We start from the raw sequence: 6,000 nt of genomic DNA on the forward strand, positions 1-6,000 counted from the left end.
CTCTGCGTTATGTCTCAGCCCCTCTCTCTGTGTCTCTCATGAATAAATAAATTTTAAAAATCTTAAAAAAAAATATTTTCAAACGTGCACTGCTAGTTACCATCATTATTACAATAAATACAATCAGCCCATGCTGTAATAAATTACCAAGCTATAAAAGGCATCCAGCAATGGGGGGTAATGTTATTTATTAATTAGGGCTTTTTTTCCTTCCTTTTGGAAGCATAATTTATTGATTTAAATGCGTAGCACAAACTTTGTATAAATGAGTCTGATGTTAAAAAAAATCATTGTTCATTACAGAATTGTAATATGGACCAATGAGACAGGATAGCAAATCTTCCTAAGCCAGGATGATTAGGGTGGACAGAAGCTTATAAGCCAAGGCAAGTTTTGTTCTAAGAAGGGTACTTCCGAAGTCACACATCTAACCAAAATTATATATATAATTATATATATATATATAATCTATACTGCATTCTGCCTAAAAAGGAGAAAGTTTTCTGATTTCCTTACATGCTCTAGGCCTGAATCTGCAGCTTCCAAATTAAGCGGTTTTTAAGCACTTTTCATCCTACTCGCATATCTAATTCCATAACGAGAAGTTTTAAGTTGTTCAAATTAAAAATCGTTCCATTGTCGTAGATGCCTTATGAAAAGCAGAAACTAAGGACCCAACAAAAAGAGAGACTGAAAGTACCAGAGTTCACTGCAACTAGGTTTTAAACTGAAATCCGTGTTACTTAGCTTTTTAAAATTAAAGGAGGAAAAGCAAAACCCACTCACATCTTACTATTCATTCCACTAAGTGGCCCTCTTTCATTGGTTTTTGCGAAAGTTCATTATTCACTGAAACATTATGTGATAATACTAGTTAAATACTGGGTGCTGCAATTACTTCCTGCTCAAAGAATCCCGTTTCAACTACCTAAAAAGGTTCACAGTACTCCTCAAAGCACAACGATTTAACTCCTTCTGCGCCCTGCCCGCCCCCGGAAAATACAGTACCTGCGCCAGGGTTTCCAGGAACTCAAATTTAGAGGTGGGGGGGATGGGGAGATGAGAGGTGGGGGATGGGAAGACTTCTCTAATTTCTGGACTCGCTATCCCATTCCGCCTGAATTAAAAAAAAAAAAAAAAAAGCGCCCCCCCTCACCTTGTAAATAATCTTATGAACGAACAGTGACCAAAATAAAGGACCCAATCCCTTCTGCCCGCATCTATCCCTATAAACTTCACTATGGCCTTCAATGCACCCATTTCTACTCCAGATCAGCCCTACCTGTGCCCCGACCTTCAAGTCCAACCTGAATTACTCGTTGACCTTGGACCCGGGCCACTGCTCCCCTCCAAGAGCCCCACATAGCACCCCGCAGACTGCAGAGGCCTCAAGGTTCAGGCCGGGTCAGCGGCCGGCGGCGAAGGCGGAGGAGCAAGCCGCAGGGACCGCAACTCTGCGACGGCTGGCGGGGCTGGCTCGCGGAAAGCGCGGGGAGGGAACGCCGCCGAGGGCGGGGACAAGGCCCGGGGCTACCTGCCGGCCAGCGCCGACACCGCCCCAGCAGCTGCAATGGCTGCACGCCTCACCTCGGGGTTCCGGATGCCCCGTCGGCCGCCTTGGGAGCCCTGGCCTGACCCGCGGTCCTCCGTCATGGCCCCTCAGTACCTCTGCCTACCTACCCAGCAGCGGCAGGTGATGAGGCGACCGGCAGCCGAGACGCCAGGATGACTGCCCACCTCCAGCGACAGGGTCTTTGAGCCGCCCACTCCCTCCCAGGGGCTCCAGGAGCCCGGACCAGAGCAGTCGGAAGAAGCGCACGATGCAAAACGACACAGGAGGTGGGACAGGAAGGGGGGGAGGGAGTCATCCAGCGCTCCCGAGTGAGGACGCAGGCGGCGCGACACTGGGCGGGGGGCGGTTGGGAGGACAGCCTTACCTTCCTCACCCCGGCCGAGGGTCCAACGCGAGCCAGCCGATCGCCTCACATCCGGGTATCAGGAGACAGCTGCTTCTGCCGCGACCGCCGCCTCTCCCGCGGTGCAAATACGCCAAACTTCCGGCGACGACGGCGACGCCTCGCCCGTCAGATGGGAGTTACCTGTGGCCGTCTTGGTCGCGCTTGCGCAGCGCTCTTCAGCGGTCACAGGCTCAGCTGACGTGCCCAGAAGAGGAAGATGGCCGCCACGCTCGCTGCGTGTCACGCAGTTTTTCACCCAGGCGGGGACTGCCGGGCGTCGGGGAAAGGCAAGCCGGCGTACACCCTCAGCGCAGGCGCAGTGGGAGGCCTCGCGTGCGCGCCCCGCGGGTGGGAGCCTCGCAGGGGAGCGGCGGCGCCCCCCGGCGGCAGCCGCTGGCCCTTGCTCGGACGTCTCTTGGTAAAGCCACCCACGCTCCCGGCCCTGGTGGTTGGTCTTGGAAATGCGTCGCCGCTGGTCCCTGTGTGGGTTGCGGGCCCTGCTCTCTACTTTCCTCCTTGTGTGCGGGCGCGCGGGAGTCGAGAAATTGTAGGATGTTCCACGCGACTTAGTCATGGCGGGTGTTCAGACAAAGCTTTGCTTCTTTGAAGCCTCTGAAGATAGAACACAGGTTTCTGTCACTAGGATTCGTGGTTCCCACACTCTTGAACACGCTTACTGTGCCATTTTTATTTGCAGAGCTGTGAGATTAGGTAAAACCGGTACTCGTGCTTTTGAGAATTTGAAGAGAGATGATCATACGCGGGCTCTCCCCCTTCCTGACTTGCTTTTGAGAAGCTAAGTACAACCGAAGGGTGCTCTCAGCTTATCAAGCCTGACGTCAAGCCTGGTTTTCTGACAACACATCTCCCACAAAACTTTATTGAGCTGCTTGACTTGACCGTTTCGTCTGGAGTCTGTATTTTAGAAACCAAAACCAGAGGTATTGATGGGTGAGGCCATTTGCCCACATCACCATACGCTGTGTTACTTGGCAAAAACCTGTCTATGGCCCTACCCCCACCCCCTGTTCCTGATAATATGCACTTTAATGGCATATTCCAGATGACTCTAATGAGGGTAGGGAGAAACAACTATGGGTCCCTGGGTGGCGCCGCGGTTTGGCGCCTGCCTTTGGCCCAGGGTGCGATCCTGGAGACCCGGGATCGAATCCCGCGTCGGGCTCCCGGTGCATGGAGCCTGCTTCTCTCTCTGCCTGTGTGTCTCTGCCCCTCTCTCTCTGTGTGTGTGTGACTATCATGAATAAATCAATAAAATCTTTAAAGAGAGAGAGAAACAACTAAGGAGTAGACTGCCAACCTGATTAAAGTGGTTTATGTACCCGACTGTCTCACCTTGATTCGTCTTCACTTTTAGGTTGTCAGACAAGTGGTGGGATTTCCTTTCGTGGGTAAACCACTTTATTTTTAGTAACTCAAATTCTGTGCACACACACAGACCATATTTACAAGTTTCCATTCCCACAAAATAGGCCTCTGCTTCTGAGGAATCTAGTCCACTCTACTTGTTGAATTGGTCACAATCGGAAATATAGGAATCCTTATAAATGCCATGTCAAGCAAACACATATGTACCAATTTTTGATATATAAGTCATTTATATATTTTTTTATATAATTCATGTCTGCAATTTATTCAAGATTTGCTTTTCTAAAACCAAATATAGTCAGCTTCTACACATGCTGTGGAAGTATAAAATACTTTGCTTTTATAATACCACATTATAAGTATCAAAATTGCTAAGAGACTAGATCTTAATTGCTCTCACCACAAAAAGGAAATGATAATTATTTGACATGCTAGAGGTGTCAGCTAAGATGGTAATAATTGCGATCTATAAATATATCTAATCAACTCATTGTGTACCTTAAAGTTATGCAGTTTTTTTATGTCCATTATATCTCAATAAAAATGTCTAAAAAATAGTTTGCTTTTATGGGAAAAACAAACTTTCTTGAGAATTATTTATCATTTTAAAAGGTATCTCAGTTAAAAAAATAAAAAATAAAAGATATCTCAATTCTGATTCATTAATGTCAGAGGTCTCAATTTGTAGTTGTTTTAAAATTTTACTTGAGAGCACACAAGTGGGTGGGAGGGCAGAAAGAGAAGCAGACTCCCCACTGAGCAGGTAGCCTGATGCAGGGCTTGATCCCAGGACCCCCAGATCACGACTGGAGACAATGACGGGAACTTAACGAACCAACTGAGCCACCCAGGCATCCCTCAATTTGTAGTTTGATTAAATCTTCATTATTCTGTAATGTCATTTTTTTTGAAAGATTGATTGATTGATTTTAGAGAGAAAGGAAGGGCAAAGAGAGAGGAAGGGAAAAGTAGACTCCCTGCTGAGCACAGAAGTGGGCTCTTGCAGGGCTGGATCCCATGACCCATGAGATCATGACCTCAGCCAAAATCAAGAGTCAGACGTCCAACTGACTGAGCCACCCAGGGGCACTTGTAATGTCATTTTTGACAAAATTTGTCTTGTTTTCTATCTATAGTTTTCATTTAGCGCAGTCTGTCTATGAACTTGGGAATTTGGTTCATTTGATTTGGTTATCTACTAAAAGAAATCATAATCAACTGAATAAATTATCTTGCTTGACTGAGCTTTCAAAGATTATACAAGCTCAAAGCAAACTGATCCCAGTAAAAAGAAGGACCTCCATTCCTGAGAGCTCCTGAGAAAGTTCTGGGGGAAAACTCCAGTAGTTCACATTTTGCCAGGTACACATGCTGAAAACACAGGTTTTGGCCTAGGTAATGCAACTTGGTGCTCAACATTATGGTTTTGTAAATTGTAAAGATCTTTTTCTCAATCCTTACAAGAACTACAAGCCCTTACTTCTAACTTCTCTTGATAAATTCAAAGCTGTGAATGTAATTTAAACTTGTTTAAATTGTTTTCCTTTATTTTTTTAAGATTTTTTTTTTTTTTAAGATTCATTTATTTATTTATGAGAGAGAGAGGCAGAGGCACAGGCAGAGGGAGAAGCAGGCTCCATGCAGGAAGCCCAATACAGGACTCCATCCTGGCACTCCGGGATTAGGCCCTGAGCTAAAGGCAGACACTCAACCACTGAGCCACCTAGGCGTCCCAAATTGTTTTCCTTTCTAATTCCAAACTGCAGAATGTACTTTTCTGCCTTTGCTTGTTATGAGAATATCTACTTCTAATAGCTAATCATGAAGCAGTTGCATTGCCCCACGTCACATTTTAATTTCCTTGTTCCTTTTCTTTATTGTGACCAATCTTAAATGCTTATTATCTATAAAACCTCTAACTTTCAGACAATAGAATACTCTCACTTTTAGACTGATTCTTCTGCTAGCAGCAAATAAAGGCTTTTTTTGTTAGTCCACTCTTGTTGACTTTATTTCAACATTTGAAATAAACGTTTGAGAGAGTTACTATGAGAGAGTTAAAATTCTAAGACACTTCAATCTAGAAAATAAAAACAAAAGGTATAGCAGTTTGGTATAGATCAACTGATACTGACATTTCAATTTGCCATATTCTAGGACAGTAACTATTGACACACATAAGTAATAATTCTGGCCCCACATACTTGACAGGGAATGAGTATTAGCCAGATTAAAGAACTGAATTACTAAAGTCCAGAGAGGAGAGTGAGCTTGACCAGTTGTAGGAACTCAACTATTCCAATATTATTGAGGGGAAAAGGGATTAAAAAGTTGGCAGAGCCAAAGTAGTAAAGGCCTTAAGGATAACAGAGAGGAGTACCCTGAGCTTAGTACTAGGGATACTATAGTGAACAATACACACGGGGTCTCCTTCCTCGTGTAGCATACATTCTGATGGGGAAGATGATCAGTTATTTCACAAATATTTATTGAAGGCACATTGTATACAACTCACTATTCTAGATGCTGAGAATGTAGAAATTAACAGAACAGATATAAATCCCTGCGTTCAGAAGTACATTTTTCAAATTGGTTAATAAATAAGTAAATTACAATTAAATGCAAAGAAGGAAACAAATATGGTAATAAACAAGGC

At 44.8% G+C, this 6,000-nt stretch overlaps 1 protein-coding gene across 13 annotated transcripts in view; it reads right to left on the minus strand.

Annotated features, from left to right (window-relative positions):
* The window catches only part of ESCO1 (establishment of sister chromatid cohesion N-acetyltransferase 1), a 65,801-nt gene extending 63,405 nt beyond the window's left edge, over positions 1–2,396 (minus strand). For 3 of the 13 annotated variants that reach the window (XR_011996742.1, XR_003236195.2, XM_026006541.2), the window contains exon 1: positions 1,938–2,396. The gene's annotated coding sequence lies outside the window, so the exon portion shown is untranslated. Of the gene's footprint in view, positions 1–1,680; positions 1,835–1,937 lie in introns of those variants that run through there. The other 10 variants (XM_026006542.2, XM_026006545.2, XM_072735068.1 and 7 more) reach the window with 8 other exon arrangements.
* Between the last annotated feature and the right edge of the window lie 3,604 nt (positions 2,397–6,000).

Source organism: Vulpes vulpes, chromosome 13 (assembly GCF_048418805.1).
Source record: "Vulpes vulpes isolate BD-2025 chromosome 13, VulVul3, whole genome shotgun sequence".
In the NCBI taxonomy this organism is placed as follows: Eukaryota; Metazoa; Chordata; class Mammalia; order Carnivora; family Canidae; genus Vulpes; species Vulpes vulpes.